This window comes from Colobus angolensis, unplaced genomic scaffold (genome assembly GCF_000951035.1).
Source record: "Colobus angolensis palliatus isolate OR3802 unplaced genomic scaffold, Cang.pa_1.0 Scaffold161, whole genome shotgun sequence".
Classification (NCBI taxonomy): Eukaryota; Metazoa; Chordata; class Mammalia; order Primates; family Cercopithecidae; genus Colobus; species Colobus angolensis.
In genome coordinates this window covers 8,779,057-8,800,889 of record NW_012114722.1, presented here as the reverse complement: position 1 = coordinate 8,800,889, position 21,833 = coordinate 8,779,057, and positions in this window count along the sequence as shown.

The window sequence follows — 21,833 nt, the reverse complement described above, 5'->3', positions numbered from 1 at the left end:
ATAGTGAACATGATTTCCACTGTCATGTTCACTACGCTTTAGTAAAATGTACCTACATACATAAGCACCTCCCTTGAATTCCTGTTGAATCACTAAACCCTGAGATTAAGAAGTAAAAATTTCTTTTTTTTTCTCTTAGTTTAGGAAGTTTTTCTGGGCAACTATCCAGCCCTACAGATGATTACTGATTAACCAATGCTACTTATAAAAAAAATTAAGAAGCATCATAACTATTCATCTGTATGCTCAAAGAGGGGAAAGGAAGTCTGTTCAATTCTATTTCAGCTGAACAAGAAGCTTTATTGTGGCACTTCCTCCTTCCTTTTACTTTTCCCTACCTTCCTCCCTCTGTTCTTTCCTTCTTTCTTTTCCTCCCTCTCCCCTTATTTTCATATCTATTTGAGTGCCTCCTTCATATCAGGCACTGTGACAGGAGAAGAAAAAACAAATAATGTAGGACCAAAATAGGCAAAATTCATTTCATGTGGCTGACCATCTTCTTAGGAGAAATGACATTAATAAAATTACCAATTAATTATTAATCATTACTAATAAATATATAATTAGAACTGTAAAAATTGCAATGAAGCGGAGGTAAATGGTACTATGGCAGCACAAAATAGAGATTTTACTTAGTCAAAAGACAAAGGAAGGTTTTCACAATGGAATCTCACTTAAGAGCTAAAGGAGTAGTATGAGATAACTGAGTAAACAGGGAAAAACTATTGCAGTGGAATGCAAAATCAGTGAAAGAGAGAGCCTGACTAGAAGAACCAGGGTAAAATAAACTACTAAATATGATACCTCACTTATTGGAGAACATCTGTAGAATATATACAGAGGGAGAAATACATTAAAGTCAAAACTGAATAGAAAACAGATGTGAAACACAATGATTTAAAAATCAATTTAAAAATCAATCTTAGCAATGATTTGTGCAATATTTTAACATTTACATTTCATTGTTATTGAATCATTTTGGTGATTATGCATGATTTTTCAATAAATACTGTCTAGACAGTGTGAACCATTTCCTTAATATTAAAGATTAAATAGATATTCCTCACATATCGACTAAATGTTTCATTTCCATACACACATTCACACACACACACACACACACACACACAGAGAGAGATGTAAATATGTCAATATAAGAGATAAATAGTAAATTTTAATATTTCCCCATGGTACTGTTTGTTAATTAATTATCTATCCAACATTCTTTGCTCTTATACTATTTCTGCTGAAGCTTTGGAATTAAAATAATGTTAAAGTATGAATAGGTAAACAAAACATGTTTATTGTTAGCTTAATCTTTTCATGGTTGGCATGAAAAAATGCAGTTGTTTATAGGTTTTGAATGAAAAGGTAAATTAATTTGAGTTAAAATATATGATAGACTCTTCAATTCAAATGTGAAACTCCTTGTACAATTCAAAAACTTAAATAAAAATTTATAATTTTTTGGTTTTTTTATTTTTAGTAGAGATAGGGTTTCACCGTGTTAGCCAGGATGGTCTCAATCTCCTGACCTCATGATCCGCCCGCCTCGGCCTCCCAAAGTGCTGGGATTACATATAATTTGATTTTTAATCTCACTCTCCAACTCTCCTATTGAGAGTTTGGCAAAACATGTGCTACAGAAGCTAGAAAAGCCTCTGAGGACACTACCGATACTCCCTCTACAGGCCGATATGAAAAAGGACTGGAGAGTGGGATAGTCATCAGTATGCACTACACTCTAGCTGGTTCTTTTCTTTGCATCCTCCTGGGCTTGGTAGTCACAACTCAAAGTTTTCATGTTATACAGCAACCTGAATATGAAAGAAATGTTCTTCTAAAGGTTTACAAGAATATTAACAATGACTACATTCAGTCACACATATCCACAAAAATTTCTTTATACTCGGATGTCATAATGCTCAAGACCATTTTTAGATTTGATTTATAAATACAGAAGTATATTTTATATCCATTTCATTGATTTATTCCTTTTTAAACTTCATGTTCAAATTGTAGGTGGTTTCATATAGAAGCCCCACTGGACAGGTGTTAATCCCATTTTGATCTTGGATTTATCATACTACAGTGGAAATGATATGTTAATCAAAGAAAACCAAAGTCATCTTTTAATCCTGGGCAGAATAACTAAAAGTATCCTTCTGCTTGAAACACTGTTGTGTTAGTCTTTTCTCACACTGTTGATAAAGACATACCTGAGACTGGGCAACTCTTGAAAGAGGTTTAATAGACTTACAGTTCCACATGGCTGGGGAGGCTTCACAAGGAGGAGCAAGTCATGTCTTACCTGCATGGCAGGAGGCAAAGAGGAAAGCTTATGCAGGGAACCTCCTTTTTTTGGAAACCGTCGTATCTCGTGAGACTTATGCTCTATCACAAGAACAGCACGGGAAAAATCCACTCCCATGATTCAACTACTTCCCACTGGGTTCCTCACATTACACGTAGGAATTGTGGAAGTTACAATTCAAGATGAGATTTGGGTGGGGACACAACCAAACCACATCATTGTTCACTGAAATATCATTATACAACATATGACTGCATATAGATCCTTTTTTGAAGTTTACATTGGATAACAGATTAGGGAAACAATACTAGCACATCAAAAAAAAAAATACCCACAGTTTAAATTCAAAAAGCTATTTAAACATACATGGCAATATAGATATACTTTGTTTTGGAATGTTTAATGATTCAGACAAAAGGAACATGTTATTACTTAAACTCTCAAGTTAGAGAGAACTAGAAAACTAAAGGTAAATTAAAGTAAAGGAAGTATTAAAGTGTTTAATACTTCTAGCACTTTTTATTTTATTGTGCCAAACTTAAAAATATGTCTTTTTTTCTTTGTTAGATGTCAAGCTCCTTGAGCACAAGGGCCATGCTAGATTAGCCGTTGAACTTAGAGGTTCTTGGCAGTAAATTAGTTATTATCAAATTTTAACTCCATAACTTACCAGTATCTCGTAAAGGATGGTTGGTGTATTACTCTTTACTTTTAAAATTGTTTTTATTTTTAATTTTTGTCAGCACAAAGTAGGTAAATATATGTATAGGGTATATAAGATACTTTGGTATAGGCATGCAATGCATAATAATCACCTCACAGTAAATGGGATCTTCATCCCTCAAGCATTTATCCTTTGTAGTACAAACAATGTAATTATACTTTTTTACTTATTTTTAAACGTAAAAATAAATTATTACTGACTCTAGTCGTCTTGTTGCACTATCAAATAGTAGGTCTTATTCACTCTTTCTAACTACTCTTTGCACCCATTAACCATTCCCTCTTTACCCCCACTCAAGCACAACCATTCCCAATCTCTGGTAACCATTCATCTACTCTCTATCCTCATGAGTTCAAATGTTTTAAGTTTTAGTTCCCACAAATAAGTGAGAACATGCGAAGTTTGTCTTTCTGTGTCTGGCTTACTACACTTAACAGAATGACTTCAAGTTTCATCTATGTTTTTGCAAATGACAGGATATCATTTTTAATGGTTGAATAGTACTCCATTGTGTGGTGCCTGAAAGAGTTCCATTGAGGGAAGAGAGATAGACCCTCTCATATTGTTTTACAGTGTTTTCTACTCAGAAAAGGAAAGAGAAGTGAAACTAAAGGCAGGTAGCCTGGCGCCTAGGAACTAGAACTGAAACCAAGGAACCAGACCAAAAACCAGGCTCGGGCCCGCCTGACCTAAGCTAGGTAGTTAAAGATCGACCCCTGACCTAACCGATTTTGTCATCTATAGATTCCAGACATTATATGGAAAGTCATTGTAAAAATCCCTATGCTGTTCTGTTTTGTTATGATTACCAGTGCATACAGCCCCCAGTCACGTACCCCCTGCTTGCACGGCCCTCTCACGCACACCCCCTTAGAGTTGTGAGCCCTTAAAAGGGACAGGAATTGCTCACTCGGGGAGCTCGACTCTTGAGACAGGAGGCTTGCCGATGCTCCCGGTCGAATAACTCCCTTCCCTCTTTAACTCAGTGTCTTAGGAGCTTTGTCCGTGGCTCATCCTGCTACACAATAATAGAATAAAAATGGTTTACATAGAATCTTGCAACCTGGGAATATAAGGAGGAGTTACTGATAAGCAGGGGGCCTCTTTCCTAGGACTAATTCTAACTCTGTGAGGAGCTGCTAGGTTCTAAAATGTCAGCTCTCAAGAACTGCTTGGCTTGTGAATACCATTTCCAAGGTAAACAAACATCTTGTTGTAAAGTCACTGTTCTATTTAAAGAAGCGTCAAGAAAATCTTTACTTTTAAGTTATTTGGATAAAGTATTTTTTTTTGTAACAGATTATCTTTCTCCCTGAGTTCTCCAAATTTCAGATTGTGGCTTTATGACAATATAGGTATTTGCATAAGTTCAATAAGGGTCCTTTAAAACAGAACAATTGGAAACCCTGGTTATTTTACCAAGGCTTTAACTAAAATACTGTATTTTTAGGTAAAGTTCCATCACAGCCAACTTAAAAGGAGCTTATATGGCCAATCAATTCTTGCTGCATTTTATGCAAATAATCAGGTCAAGCATAATAAGCCTATAACACAGAAATGGGTCTTAATATAATTTTTCTTTAGTAGAAAAGAAAGGGACTAAATAAACTGTTTCATAAGGAAAAGTGTAATAGTTGGTACAAGATTTCGATCCTAACTTTGTTTTTTTTAAGTGCAAATTATATCATGAATTATTTCTTGGCTACAATAATCCTTTAGAGTGTACCAGATTATAATTTTTCTTTGTGTTTTTAGTTGGCACCCTAATGGAATAGGTTCCTTTGTCTGTTCTAACACAAAAATTACTCTTATAATTGTCAAAATATAAATGTTATTCATCTCTCTTTGTTTTACTTCCAAGGAAATCAAAATCATGGTATTCTGAAGACCAGATTTTATTCTCCCTCATTTGCCATTCCAGTGGACACAGATCTGTTTCCTTGTGAAGGTTCTGCTGCTAAAACTATACACACATCCTCTCTCTAGCCCCAGGGACTGTCGTAGAAGAGGCGGGCACATGAGATTGTAAGGGCTGGTTTTGAGGTGTAAAATTAGGTCATGGTCAAACCCTCCAAATCAAGAAAGGGTACAAAGATGCCTAAGCTGCCTGTAAAACAAATTTAGTTGCCTTTTAAACTATTATGTGTCACTTTTGTATCCGCTCCAACCATAAAGAATTTTCTGCTTAGTATAGAATTAAAGGAAGATATTTACTAACAGGATAAAATGCCTTGTAACAAAGCCTACTGGGTATAAAACTCCTAGTTATGAGTTGTAAAGATAAATCTATCTGTCTCTCTCTCTATCGTCTACATATTTTAATTATTTTTCAGATCGATGCTTATGTTTCGTATAGCAAATTGCTCTAAGTCTGTAACTAAAACAAAGTTTACCCATAGCTCAATGCATAGAAGTTAAAAATAAGTCAGTCTGGTAATGCTGCCTTTAGGTTTGTTTGCTGGGTTTTTTACTTAACATAATTTTAAGAGGTGATGAATGCCTGTCCACATCCATTTATATCTGGCCTGGAACAATTAATTGACTATCTGTCTTTGACTCTTAAGGCCCTCAGCCATATGGAGTTCTACCAAGGGACAGGATGGATGCAGGGCAGGCAGCCACGCCACCCAAGCAATACTATGGAACAAAATAAAGATTTGCTGGCCTTTGATGTTGCCTCTGGAAAATCTTGGCCTGAAGGGGGAAAATGCAAACCAAAAATAAAATTTTAAGGCCTCCCCAAATATTTGAATGAACTTCCTCCTGGGCCAGGGCTCTTAAATTTTAACCTGAAAGACTGGTTCAGGCCATGAAGGGAAGTGGGGGTCAGACATGCCTTATTATACCTCTCTGCCATTAGCATCAACACCGGCTTTAGGTCTGACAAAAAACATTTACTAGCTATTCTTTCTGAAGCCTGCTACCTGGAGGCTTTATTTGCATGATAAAACTTTGGACTTCACAAACTCTTATTACAACATTGGCATTCCTCTCTATCTATCCCAGGCAAACTCAACCAATTATCAATATCTTTAGACAAACTCAACCAATTATCAATCAGAAAATATTTAAATTTACCTATAGCCTGGAAGCCCCCACTTCGAATTGTCCCACCTTTCTGGAACAAACCAATGTATTTCTCAAATATATTTGACTGATGTCACATGCCTCCCTAAAATGTATAAAACCAAGTTGCACCCAAGTGAGCTTGGGCACATGTTCTCAGGACCTCCTGAGGGCTGTCTCATGGTTACTTACATTTGGCTCAGAATAAATGCCATCAAATATTTTTTAAAAATAGTACTCCGTTGTGTGTATGTACTACATTTTCTTTATACATTCATCTGTCAATGGGCACATCATTTGTTTCCAAATCTTAGCTATTGTGAACAGTGCTGCAACAAACATGAGAGTCCAGATATCCTTTTGATATACTGATTTCCCCTTTTTGGGGGTATACATCCAGCAGTGAGATGGCCAGATCATACAGTAGTTGTGTTTTTTAGTTTATTGAGGAACCTCCAAACTGTTATCCATATGACTTGTACTAATTTACATGTCTAACAATAATGTCTGAGAGTTCCCTTTTCTCCACATACTCGCCAGCACTCGTTAATGCCTATTGGATGAAAGCCATTTTAACTGGGGTGAGATGATATCTCATTGTAGTTTTGATTTGCATTTCTGTGATGATCAATGGTGGTGAGCACCTTTTCACATGCCTGTTTGCCACTTGTGTGTCTTCTTCTGACAAATGTCTATTCCAATCTTTTGCCCATATTTTAATTGAATTGTTAGGCTTTTGTTCTGTAGAATTGCTTGAGCTCCTTATATATTCTGCTGGTTATTAATTCCTTGACAGATAGTGATATGATTTGGCTCTGTATTCCCACCCAAATCTCATCTTGAATTGTAATCCTCAAGTGTTGAGGGAGGGACCTGGTGGGAGCTGATTGGATCGTGAGGGTGGTATACCCCATGCCGTCCTTGTGATAGTGAGGGAGTTCTTACAAGATCTTATGGTTTAAAAGTGTCAGTTTCCCTTGCACTCTCTCTTCTGTCATCATGTGAGACATGCCTTACTTCCTTTTTGCCTTCCATCATGATTTTAAGTTTCCTGAGGTCTCTCTAGACATGCCGAACTGCAAGTCAATTAAACCTCTTTTGTTTATTATTTACCCAGTCTCAGGTAGTATCTTTATAGCAGTGTGAAAACAGACTAATACAGATAAGTAGTTTGGAAATATTTTCTCCTATTCAATAGGCTGCCTCTTCACTTTGTTGATTGATTCCTTTGCTGTGCAGAAGCTTTGTAAATTGAAGTGATCTCACTTATCCATTTTTGCTTGATTGTCTGTGCCTCTGGGGTATTAATCAATAAATTTTTGCCCAGACTAATGTCCTACAGAGGTTTGACAATGTTTTCTTAACAGCAATTTTATAGTTTTACATCTTAGATTTAAATATTTAATACATTTTTATTTGATTTTTGCATGTGGTGAGAAAGAGGCTTTACTTGTGTGTGTGTGTGTGTGTGTGTGTGTGCGCATGCATAGGAATATCCAGTTTTCCCAGCACCTTTTATTGAAGAGACTATCTTTTCCTCAGTGTATGTTCTTGGCATCTTTGTGGAGAATGAGTTCACTGTAGGTATGTGGATTTGTCTCTGTGTTATTAATCTCTTATATTGGTCAATAATACGGTTTGGCTGTGTCCCCACCCAAATCTCATCTTGAATTGTACTCCCATAATTCCTACATGTTGTGGGAGGGACCCAGTATGAGATAACTGAATCATGGGGGCGGATTCCCCCATACTTTTCTCATGGTAGTGAAAAACTCTCACAAAATCTGACGGTTTTATTAGGGGTTTCTGTTTTTGCATCTTCCTCATTCTCTCTTTGCCTGCAGTCATCCATGTAAGACAGGACTTGCTCCTCCTTGCCTTCTGCCATAATTATGAGGCTTCCTCAGCCACATGGAACTGTAAGTTCAATTAAACCTCTTTCTTTTGTAAATTGCCCAGTCTCACGTGTGTATTGATCAGCAGCATGATAGCGAATGGACACAGGTACCAGTAGAGGGGGGCGTTGCTAAAAAGATACCTGAAAATGTGGAAGCCACTTTCAAACTGAGTAATAGGCAGAGGTTCAAACAGTTTGGAGGTCTCAGAAGAAGACAGAAAAACGTGGAAAAGTTTGGAACTTCCTAGAGACTTCTTGAATGACTTTGCCGAAAATACTTATAGTGATATGGACAATAAGGTCTAGGATGAGACGGTCTCAGATGAAGATGAGGAACTTGTTGGGAAATGGAGCAAAAGTGACTCTTGTTATGTCTTAGCAAAGAGGCTGGCAATATTTTGCCCCTGCCCTAGAGATTTGTGAAACTTTGAACTGAAAGAAATGATTTAGGGTATCAAGTGACAGAAATTTCTAAGCAGCAAAACATTCAAGTGGTGACTTGGATGCTATTAAAAGCATTCAGTTTTAAAAGGGAAACAGAGTATAAAAGTTTGAAAAATTTGCAGTCTGACAATGCAATAGAAAAGAAAATCCCATTTTCGAAGGAGAGATTCAAGCTGGCTACAGAAATTTGCATAAGTAACCAGAAGCCAAATGTTAATCCCCAAGAAAATGGAGATACGTCAGAGGGATATGTCAGAGGTCTTCATGGCAGCCCTTTCCATCACAGGCCTGGAGATCTAGGAGGCAAAGTAGTTTCATGGGCCTGGCCCAGGTTCCCCAAGCTGTGTGCAGTTTAGGGACTTGGTGCCCTGTGTCCCAGCTGCTCCAGCCATGGCTGAAAAGGGCCCACATAGAGTTTGGGCCATGGCTTCAGATGGTGCAAGCCCCAAGCTTGAGCCTGTGGGTGCACAGAAGTCAAGAATTGAGGTTTGGGAACCTCCACCTAGATTTCAGAAGATGTGTGGAAATGCTTGGATGCCCAGACAGAAGTTTGCTGCAAGGGTGGACCTCTCATGGAGAACCTCTGCTAGGGCAGTGCAGAAAAGAAATGTGTGGTTGGAGGCCCCACACAGAGTCCCTACCGGGCACCACCTAGTGGAGCTGTGAGAAGAGGGCCACCGTCCTTCAGACCCCAGAATATTAGATCCACTGACAGCCTGGAAAAGTTGCAGACAATCAATGCCAGCCCATGAAAGCAGCCAGGAAAGAAGCTGTACCTTGCAAATCCACAGGGGCCGAGCTGCCCAAGACCGTGGAAACCCATTTATTGCATTAGCATGACCTGGATGTGAGACATGGTAGTCAAAGGAGATCATTTTAGAGCTTTAAGATTTGACTGCCCCACTGCATTTAGGACTTGCATGGGCTCTTTAGTCCCCTTGTTTTGGCCAATTTCTCCCATTTGGAATAGTTGTATTTATCCAATGTCTGTATTCCCATTATATTTAGGAAGTAACTAACCTGCTTTTGGTTTGACAGGCTCATAGGCGGAAGAGACTTACCTTTTCTCAGATGAGACTTTGGACTGTGGACTTTTGAGTTAATGCTGAAATGAGTTAAGACTTTGCGGGACTGTCGGAAAGGCACAGTTGGTTTTGAAATGTGAAGATATGAGATTTGGGAGGGGCGAAGGGTGGAATGAATATGGTTTGGTTGTGTGCCCATCCAAATCTCATCTTAAATTGTACTCCCATAATTGCCACATGTTGTGGGAGGGACCCGTTGGGAGATAACTGAATCATGGGGGCAGTTTCCCCCATACTGTTCTCATGGTAATGAATAAGTCTCACAAGATCTGATGGTTTTATCAGGGACTTCCGGTTTTGTATCTTCCTCATTCTCTCTTTGCCTGCTGCTATCCATGTAAGATGAAACTTGCTCCTCCTTGCCTTCTGCCATGATTGTGAGGCTTCCCCAGTCACATGGAACTGTAAGTCCAATTAAATCTCTTTCTTTTGTAAATTGCCTAGTCTCGGGTATGTCTTTATCAGCAGCTTAAAAACAGACTAATACAGTCAATGTGTCTGTTTTTATGCCAGTACTATGCTCTTGTGTTTAGTAAAGCTCTGTAGTATAGTTTGAAGTCAGGTAATGTGATTCCTCCAATTTTGTTTGTTTTTTTTGTCTGTGTGTGCTCAGAATTGCTTTGACTATTCTGTGTCTTTTGCGGTTCCATATACATTTTAGGATAGTTGATTCTATCTCTGTGAAGAATGTCACAGGTATTTTTGATTGGGATTGCATTAAATCTGCAGGTTGCTTAGGGTAGTATGGACATTTTAACATTATTGATTCTTCCAATCTATAAACATAAACCAGCTTTCCTGTTTTTTGCATCCTTTTCAATTTCTTCCATCAGTGTTTTATAGTTTTTATTATAGAGATCTTTAACTTCTTCAAGTTAAATTCTAGATAATTAATTTAATAAATAAAATTAAAAACAATTTTAATTATTTTTCTTAATATTCACTGTTGACATAGAAATACTACTGATTTTTGTGTGTTGATTTTGTATACAACTTTGCTGAATTCATTTATCAGTTCTAATAATAGTTTTCTGGTTGAATCTGGTTGAATCTCTAGATTTTACTGAATATAAGATCATATCATCTGCAAACAAGTATAATTTGACTTCTTTCTTAACAAGCTGGATGCGCTTTATATCTTTCTCTTGTCTAATTTATCTAGCTAGACTGCCCAGTATTATGTTGAATTACAGTGTTGACAGTGGGCATCCTTGTCCTGTTCCAGTTCTTAGAGGAAAGATTTTCCATTTTCCCCCATTCGCTATGATATTAGCTGTAGATCTGTGATATATGGTTTTTATTATGTTGATGTGTGTTCCTTCTGTACCTAGTTTTTTTAGTGTTTTCATAATGAAGGGATGTTCTCAAACTCCCAACCTCAAGCGATCTGCCAACCTCAGCCTCCCAAAGTGCTGGGATTACAGGCGAGAGCCACCACATCTGGCCCAGTGAAGGGATGTTGAATGTTATCAAATGCTTTTCCAGCATCAATTGAAATAATCATATGGCTTTTGTTCTTCATTCTGTTGATATGATGTATTGGTTGATTATTTTGTGTATGTCAATCTAACGTTGCATTCCTGGGATAAATCCCACTTGATGGATGATCTCTGCAATGTCTCATAGAATTTGGTTTACTAGCATTTTGTTAGTATTTTTTCATCAATATTCATCAGAGGTATTGTCCTGTACTTTTATTTTTTGATGTGTCTTTGTCTGGTTTTGATACTAAGGTAATACTGGCTTTATAGAATGAGTTTGGAAATATACTTTTCTCCTCTATTTTTGAAATACTTTAAGATTGGTATTAGTTTTCCTTTAAATGTTTGGTAGAATTCAGCAGTGAAACCACTGAATCTTGGGCTTTTCTTTACTGGGAAACTTTTAACACAATTTTGTTGTTGTTACTTGTTATTGGTCTGTTCAGGTTTAAATTTCTTTGTTGTCCAAACTTGGTAGGTTGTACTTAGCTAGAACTTTGTCCAATTCCTCTAGATCATCCAAATTATTGGTATATAGTTGCTCATGGTAACCACTAATGATACTTTTAATTTCTGTAGTATTGATTGTAATCTCTCCTTTTTTACTGTTAATCTTATTTGGATCTTCTCTCATTTTCTCTTAGTTATTGTGGCTAAAGTTTTGTCAATTTCATTTATCTTTTAAGAAAACTTTTTCTTTCTTTGATCTTTTGTATTGTTTTCTAGTTTTAATTTCATCAATTTTTGCTCTGATCTTTGTTTTTTGTGTTTTTTTCTAATACTAACCATGAATTTGGTTTGCTGTTGCTCTTCTAGTTCTTTAAGATGCAGCATTAGGCTATTTATTTATAGTTTTACTTCTTTTTTAATGTAGGCACTTAAAATCATAAATTTATCTTGTAGTTCTGCTTTTGTTGTATTACATAAATTTTGGTATGCTGTGTTTCCACTAGCATTTGTGCAACAAATTTTTCTGTTTTCTTCTTAATTTCTTCTTTGAGTCACTTGCCATTCAGGGGCATATTGTTTAATTATCATGTGTTTGTATAGTTTCCAAAATTACTCTTGTTATTGATTTCTAGTTTTATTCCATTGCTGTCAGAAAAGATGCTTGCTTTTGTTTCAATTTTTTGAATGTTTTAAGACTTGTTTTGTGACATAACATATAGTCTATCTTTGAGAATTATCCATATGCTGAGGAAAAAAATGTGTATTCTGCAGCTCTTGGACGACATGCTCTGTAAACATCCATTAGATCCATTTGGTCAATAGAGGACATTCAGTCTAACGTTTCTTTACTGATTTTCTGTCTGGAGTATCTGTCAAATGCTAACAGATGAGTGTTGAATTTTCTAGATATTATTTTATTTGGGTCTTTCTCTTTAGTTCTAGCATATTTGCTTTGTATATTGGGGTGTTCCAGTGTTTGGTGTACATACTTTTATAATTTTGATGTCTTCTTGCTATGTTGACACCTTCATCATTACATAATGACTTTCTTTGTCTCTTTATACATATTTGTCTTAAAATTTATTTTTTTGTTTGTGTTATGAGTATAGCTACAGATGCTCTTTTATGGTTTGCATTGCCATTGAATATCCTTTTCATCCCTTTATTTTCAGTTTATATGTGTCTTTATTGGAGATGTGTGTTTCTAGTAGGCAACAGATCACTGGATCTTATATTTTTATCCATTTTATGTCTTTTTATTGGAGGGTTAATTTACATTAAATATTATTGATAAGTAAGAACTTACTCCTGCCATTTAGTTATTTGTTTCCTGATGATTTTGTCACCTTTTCTTCCTTTGCTTCTTCCTCTCTGTCTTCCTTTTAGAGAAGGTAATTTTCTTTTGTGGTATGACAATTTAATTTCTTGCTTTTCATTTTTTTGGGTATTCATTATGTTTTTTGATTTGTGGTTACCATAAGTCTTGCAAATAATGTCTTATAACTATTATTTTAAAGGGATGACAACTCAACACTGATTTCATAAACATCCTAACAAACAAGCAAAATAAAAAACTTATAAAAACCTTACTCTTTAACTTTACCTACCCCCCATTTATAAGTTTTTTTTTTTCCATTTGTATCGTATTGTACTGTCTATGTCTTGAAAAGTTGTAGTATTATTTTTGACTGGTTATTCTGTTAGTCTTTCTACTTGAGATATGAATAGATTACACATCACAGTTATAGTGTTATTATATTTTGTGATTTTCTGTGTACTTATTATTTCCAATGAGTTTTTAACCTTCAGATGATTTATTATTTCTGATTAATGTAATTCTATTTCAGACTGAAAAACCCTCTTTAGCATTTCCTATAAGTCAGGTCTAGTGTTTATGAAATCCCTCAAATTTTCTTTGTCTGGAAAGCCTTTTTTTCTCTTTCATGTTTGAAGAATATTTTTTACCAGATATACTATTCCAGGGTAACGGTTTGATTGTTTGTTTGTTTGTTTGTTTGTTTGTTTGTTTTTTCTTGCTTCAGCACTTTAAATATGTCATGCCAATCTTTCCTGGCCTATAAGGTGTCCACTGGAATGTCTGCTTCCAGACATGGTGGAGCTCCATCGTATGTAATTTTTTCTTTTCTCTTGCTGCTTTTAGAAACCTTTCTTTATCTTTGACTTTTGGGAGTTTGATTATTAAATCCCTTGAGGTAGCCTTTTTGTGTTAAATCTGCTTGGTGTTCTGTAACCTTTTTGTACTTGGATATTGATATCTTTCTCTAGGTTTGGGACGATCTCTGGTATCATCACTTTGAGTAAACTTTCAACCCCTATCTCTTTCTCTACCTCCTCTTTAAGGCCAATAACTCCCAGATTTGCCATTTTGAGGCTATTTTCTAGATATTGTAGACATGCTTTATTGTTTTTTATTTTTGTTTTATCTCCTCTGAATTTATTTTCACATAACCTGTTTTCAATTTCACTAATTCTTCTTCTGCTGGATCAATTATATTAAGAGCCTCTGACACATCATTCATTATGTCTATTGCATTTTTCAACCTTAGAATTTCTGCTTGATGCTTTTTAATTATTTCAACTTCTTTGTTACATTTATCTGATATAACTAAATTGCTTCCTGATGTTATATTGGATTTCCTTGAGTTTCCTCAAAACAGTTATTTTTAATTATCTGTTTGAAATGTCACATATCTCTGTTTATCCAGGGTTGGTCCCTGATGCCTTATTTAGTTCCTTTGGTGAGGTCATGATGATTGTCTTGACGCTTGTGGATGTTCATTGATGTCTGAGCATTGAAGAGTTGGATATTTATCATAGGCTTCACAGTGTAGGGTTGTTTTTGTTTGTCTCTTCTGAGAAGGCTTTCCAGATATTCAAAGGGACTTGGGCCACAAGCTCAATAATTCAGTAGTTCTTGTAGACTCATAGAAGTACTGCCTTGAGGTTCTCAGATAAGATACAGAAGAATTATCTGGATGATAGTGAGATACTCTTGCCCTCTTTCCTTACTTTCTCCCAAACAATCTCTTTGTATGCTGTGCTGCTTGGAGCTGGGTGTGGGTTATCATACACACCACTGTCACCACCACCACTGGGATTGTACTGCATCAAACCTGAAGCCAGCACAGCGCTAGGTCTCACCCAAGGCCCACTGTTAACACTACCTGGCTACTGACTATGTTCACTCAAGGCCCTAAGTCTCTACAATCAGCAAATGGGGAATCCAGTCATATTTCTCTCCTTCCTTTCAGAATGGCAAGTTCCCCAGGCCCCATGTAGGTCTAGAAATTCTGTCTGGGAGCCAGGGATTGGATTCAGAAACCTTAGAAATCTCCCTGGTGTTCTATTCCTTTGCAGTTATGCTGGCTCTCAGACCACAAGACAAAATCCTTCTTGCTCTTTTCTCCCCTTTTTCCAGGCCGAGAAGCCTCTCCCAGTGGCCATCCCACCAGCACATGGAGAATTCTGCCAGGTCACCACCACACTTCACTTAACATTCCAAGGGCTCTTCAGTCAGCTTGTGGTGAATGCTGCCAGGCCTAGGACTCACTCTACAGTGAAGTAATCACCCTTGTGTCCCAGGGCATGTCCAGAAATACTGCTCAGGAGCCTAGGCCTGGACTTGGAGACCCCAAAAGCCCACTTGGCATTCTACTCCACTGTGGCTGAGCTGGTAGGTACCTAAGGTGCAAGAAAAAGTTCCCTTCACTTTTCTCTCTGATTTTCTCATGCAGAAGAAGTCTTTCACCATAACCAACGCATCCTGAAATGTTTTACCTGAATCCAGCACATCTGAGCCTCACCGAAGGCCCATGGCACACTACCTGGGTATCACTTTTGGTTATTCAGGCCCCCAAGGGCTCCTAAATCAGCAGGTGGTGAATTCTGCAAGGACTGGGTAATTTTATTCAAACCAGTGGGTTACCTTCTGGTCCCAGGTGTGTCTAGAAATGTCTTCTTGGAGGTAGGTCCTGGAATGGGGACCTCATGACTCTGCCCAGTACCCTATCCTATTATGTCTGTGATCCAAGATGCAAGACAAAGTCCTCTTTACCCTTTCCTCTCCTTTCCTCAAGCAGAAGGAAGAAGTCGCTTTTGTTGCTGTAAGCTGTGCTGCCTGGAGTTGGGAAAGAGGTGTCACAAGCATTTCTTTAGCCTCTCTATACCTAGGTCATGTCCCATCATAGTCTGCTGACTCTGAAGCCAGACCAGCCTAGTATTTGCAGAATCCAGACATGCCTAGTAATTGCAGTTCTTGTGTCCTTGACTGCCTTTCAAGTTTACCTTAGACCTCAGAGCCCTTTATCCCACAGTGGCAAGGCTTGCTGAGAAATTCAAGTTTCTATCTCTGAGATAGATAATTCCCCTCTGGCGAGGACTGATCCAAATGCTCCCTCCGTGAGTGGGTGCTGGCCGAATCCAGCATGGCTTTGCTCTCTGCTGTGACAAGGCAGCACTGAGTTCAAAGCCAAGTACTCCAGTCATTGTGTTCTCTCTCCCACAAGAGCACAGATTCTCTCTGCGTTCCATGTGGTCCTTGCTAAAGGATGGGGGAGGTGTAGCATCAGTGACCCAAGACTGTCTTTCCTACCCTCTTCAGTGCCTCTTTCAGCAATACAAAGTTAAAACTGGGTACTCTGGTTGCTCACTTGATTTTTGCTTCTTATGATGATGCATTTCTGTGTAGTTGTTAAAATTTGGTGTTCATGCAAGAGTGGATGATAACTGGAGGCTTCTCTTCATCCATTTTGCTCTGCCCTGTGCTTCTTACTTTGACACTGTATTCTTCAGTTCTCACATTGCTATAAAGAAATGTCCGAGACTGGGTAATTTATAAAGAAAAGAGGTCTAATTGGCTCATGGTTCCACAGTCTGTACAGGAAGTGTCACAGCATCTGCTCAGCTTCTGGGGAGGCCTCAGGAAACTTACAATCATGACAGAAGGCAAATGGGGAGCCAGCACTTCACAGGGCTGAAGTAGGAGGACGGCTGGGGAAGGTGCCACACAGTTTTAAATAACCAGATCTCATGAGAAGTCACTCAATATCACAACAAAAGCACCAAGGGAGAAATATGTCCCCATAATTCAACACCTCCCACCAGCTTTAAACTCCTACATTGGGGATTACAATTCGACATGAGATTTGGGTGGCAACATAGATCCAAGTCATATCAGACACAAAACATCAACAGAAGTCAAGCTAACTCTTATTTTCTTCTTATTATCTCTGAATTATAACTTCTCAAGACACAGAAAGGGCAAGGATTAATTACAAATTTGGGCTCAAACATCACATTATGATAGCTGAGCTGAGTATAAAGAAAGTCACTTAAAATATTATTTTTCAACTCCTGCTGGGAAGCAGTCTCATACAGAATAAGATTTTTCTATGATATCTGATATAATTTACCACTCCGTTTTGTCTGAAAATGGTCTCTTGTTTTAGGCTTCGTTGATAACATACTACTCTGGTTATTTTCCTACATTTGACCATTTGGGGAAGGTTTCTTTCTCTGACTGTTTGCTGTATTTTTTTCTGTTTAATGCAAGTGTTCTTTAGTGTTTATCTTCAATTCTTGTCTCACTCAATATAATGTCCCCTGACAAATTCATTTACTATTAATGTTTCAACCACCATCAATATGTTGACACTCAAAAATCCTTAACCCTTTCTACCCCAGATCTGTTTCCTGATATTCAGACAGAAAAGAAAAACCTTACAATTTGACATTTTATACTTGAATGTACCACAGGATCTTCAAGGTTAGTATGTCAAAAAGTAATCTCATCATCACAACATTCTCCCTAATAGGTTTTATGTTTTCCTGTCTCTCCCATCCTCATTAATGTTTCTACTATCTTATGTCAGAAACTTGAGAGTCATTCCAAATTTGTTTTTCCTCAATCCCTGCTCAGACACCTGAGGCAACATTCTTCCCCTTGCTTATACCTTCTCTTTTTCACTCCCAACGCCTTAGGCCAGGCCTATATATTCTTTTGCAGAGATGATTGCAATAATTTCCTAACTTGTCTTTTAGATTCAATTTTACACCTATCCAATCAAATCTTTATATCTTCTTAGAAGTAATCTATATACAATGTACATCTGACAATGTCATTTTCCACTGAAACCCTTCAATGACACCATTCATGACTCTAAGGTAAAAATAATAATCCTCCTCATTAAAATCTCTACTATATTTGTGCCCTTTTGCTGTTTTTATTGTAAGCCTGTAATTATTTTTTTGTTTCCACTTGTTTACACGAGTTGGGAACTTTTAAATCAGAGAGCGATATTTTTTTTTTGTAACTCCTCTGCATTGGAAATCGAAGTAATTAGATAATTCAAAGATTTTAGTCAGAAAATAAATGAATTCAATGAAAATAAACTAACATAAAACCCACAAGCAAACCACTTATTTTACACTAAATCAAGTGTATTAAAATGACTAGTTTTTCTATTTTTTTATACCCCTCCAAATATGATGCTGGTTATAGAGAACCTGAGAAAACATATTAGTAGAAAGTGATGACAAAGAAGTTGAAGATAGTTTTAGAAAACGAGATATAAGGCCAGGCACGGTGGCTCACGCCTGTAATCCCAGCACTTTGGGAGGCCGAGGTGGGTGGATCACGAGGTCAGGAGATCAAGACCATCCTGGCTAACACGGTAAAACCCCATCTCTACTAAAAATACAAAAACTTAGCCGGGCGTGGTGGCACACACCTGCAGTCACAGCTACTTGGGAGGCTGAGGCAGGAGAATCTCTTGAACCCAGGAGTGGGAGGTTGCAGAGTGAGGTTCCGTCTCAAAAAACAATAATACTATTAATTTATTAAACTAAGGTATTTTGAAGGCTCTAAGATGCTCGATTAATTCTATTAGTATGTTATCTCCAAATTATAACTTTTTTAAGAGACATATTCTTTCTCATTCAGGCTGGAATGCAGTGGCACAATCATAGTTCACTGTAATCCCAAACTTCTAGGCTCAAGCCTCCATGCCTGGCTAATTTTTTAAAGACAGGGTCTCACTATGTTGCCCAGGTTGGTCCTGAACTCCTAACCTCAAGTGATCCTTCCATCTCGGGCTCCCAAAACCTGGGATTATGGGTGTGGGCTGCTGCACCCAGCCCCCAAATTATAATTATTAGAACAGTGTCAATACATCCCAGAATGTTTTCTTTTTTAACTTTTATTTTAGGTTCAGTGGTGCATGTGCAGGTTTGTTACACAGGTAAACTGCATGTCATGACGATTTGTTGCACAGATTATTTTGTCACACAGGTAACAAGCATAGGACCACATGGGTGTTTTTTCTGATCCTCTCCTTCCTCTCACCCCACACCCTCAAAGAGGCCCCAGTTTCTGTTGTTCCCCTCTTCATGTCTGTATGTTCTCATTGTTTACCTCCCAATTATAAGTGAGAACATGTGGTCTTCGGTTTTCTGCAGCTGCATTAAAATAATAGTTTACTTAAAATAATGGCCACCAGCTTTATCCATGTTGCTGCAAAGGACATGACCTTATTCCTTTCAATGGCTGCATAGTATTTCATGATGTCTATATACTACATTTTCTTTATCTAGTCTTCCATTGATAGGCATTAAGTCAATTCCATGTCTTTGCTATTATAAACAGGGTTGCAATGAACATATGCGTGCATGTGTCATTAAGGTAGGAAGATTTATATTCCTTTGGGTATATAGCCAATAATGGGATTGCAGGGTCAAGTGGTAATTCTGTTTTAAGTTCTTTGAAAAATCGCCACATTGCTTTCTACAGTGGCTGAACTAGTTTACACTCCCACCAGCAGTGTCTAAGTGTTCACTTTTCACTGCAACCTCGGCAACATTTTGCTTGCACCTCACCTGGGGCCTACGTGAAGATGGAGTATGGAAGGAGAGAGAGAATCAGAAAAAATACTTATCTGGTCCTATGCTTATTACCTGGTGGACAAAATGGTCTGTACACCAAACCCCACGGTGCGTAGTTTACATGTGTAACAAACCCCCCCACACACCCCTGAACCTAAAATAAAAGTTAAAAGAAGAAAGCATTCTAGGATATATTGACATTTTTCTAGTAATTATCATCTGGAGGCTGGGTGTGGTAACCCACACCTGTAATTCCAGCACTTTCACTGGCTAAGGTGGGAGGTTCACTTGAGGTCAGTTCTCTTTTGACCTCTTAGTAATAGCCATTCTGGCTGGTGTGAGATGGTATCTCACTGTGGTTTTGATTTGCATTTCTCTAATCATTAGTGATGTTAAACATTTTTTTTTCCTATGTTTTTTGGCACAGTATGCCATCTTTTGAAAAGTGTCTGTTCATGTCCTTTGCCCACTTTTGAATTGGGATGTTTGTTTTTTGCTTGTACATTTGTTTATAGAATGTTTTATTAAAAGGTCACTTTTATTTCTTGTATTTTGTATTCTAGCTTGCTATTTTTTTGTCTTCTGGGGACTTGTATGCATACAGCAGTAACTCCATGGCATTCTTTTTTAAGCCTGAGCTTTAGTGGATACTGAATAATGCTTAGGAAGGAATGAAAACTGGGATAAAGAAAGAAAAGACTGGAGGAAGGACTTTTTTTAAAGCTTCCAATGGAATGTGGCAATGGACATGTCCAGTTGCAAGCTGAACATTCTTGGTTTGGAATTCTGTAGTGAAGTTGTGACTATAGACAGAAACTTTGGAGTTATAAACATAAAACTACAGATATGAACATGCCTGATATTATCCAGAAAGAGCCTATGGAGTCTAAAAAGCAGGTGGTGAGGATAGGTTCCTGAATATCATAAACATTTTAGGATTACTCGCACTGAAGAACCTGTAAAGGGAGTAAGAGAAATAGTCATAATGAGAGAGGAAAACAAGGAGAAAGGGTTATCATAGAAATTGAGGAAGGACAATCTCACAAAGACAGTGGGCCACAGTCCAAAATAGCAAAGAGAGATAAAGTAAGACAAGAAAAGCAAAGTGACTGGAGCCTTTGGAAATACTGGTCCCATTGATAAATTTGGGAAGACAGGGTCTTCCATTTCAAGGGAATGGGAGGGGTTGTTGAGAAGCCAGGTGATTGTAATTTGGGGACAGTGAGCAGTAAATAAGCAGAGACAGTAAATAAATATAGACTACTCTTATGATGACTCTTAGCTATAAAGAAAATGGCATGATGACTACAGAGATTTATGTTATTGACAAAGAATATAGAGATTATATCTGATGGAGCAAGTTTTTTAGGAGACAGAAGAAACAGAAGGGGAAAAATTTGCCATGTGGAGAAGAAGGGAGCCCTCTTACATTGAGTTATGAGTGAGGAAGTAAAAGATATGTGGACATGAAGATACATAGTAGGGGAAAAGTAAGAAAGTTGTAGTAATTCTTGACTTACGGCTTCCATTTTCTCAGTGAAGTGAGAGGCTAAGTCTGCTAACACTGAAAGAGAAAGGAATGTCAGGAGATTTGAGGTGAAAAAAATGTAAGTCTGGAGTGGACGTTGAAGAGCAACATAAAGGAATCTGAGAGCTTCTCTGTCTTCGTGGTGACTAAAAATTATTGGACAATAATTAACACCCTACCACAGCTTGGAAACTATAAATTTATTGTAACTTCATATAATGAATGTGCAACATTCTTTCAATATGCAGATCAAGTGGTTCCTCCATAATGAAAGTTACTCTGAACAAAAAAACACTGTTTAGCAGTCCTTATTTATGGTACCATTATACCTATGATGTATCTCTATAATTGCACTTAGAATAATATATAACGAGTATACATTATTTGTGCTACATGCTGCCCTCCAACCATATATTGAGATTCTTAAAGGCATAGCTGTATTTTGGGGTATCTCAACAAATGTTTGTTGAATGAATAAATAAGTAATCAATAATAAATAAATAAATAAATAATCAATAATAATGGATAGTGCATGTCCAAATGTGTATTTACAATGTTATTATTAATATATCATTCTCAAAATACCTTCCCAGAAACTGCTCCAGCCCAGGTATCCCGACTATATAGCTTAGCTTTGTCAGAATGTGCTCAGTGCAATCAGAAGGAGAGTGTAATTTTAGTAGACAGCACAGTAGATTAGTCTCAGATGTTCAAATTTCTGGTTTGGAAACTCAGAAAAGAACCATGTATGATAAACATGAGATCATATTACAAAGATAATTCTCTATATAATTTTTAAACGAAAACCTCTTTTTTCACATTTTATTTTAAGAAAATTAATTTACTATTATACATCCTACTGGTCAATCTATTAAAACCCATAACCAAAAACAATAAATGATTAATTTTAAAAGAGGCTTATCCTTGACATTTTTTTAAGAAAAA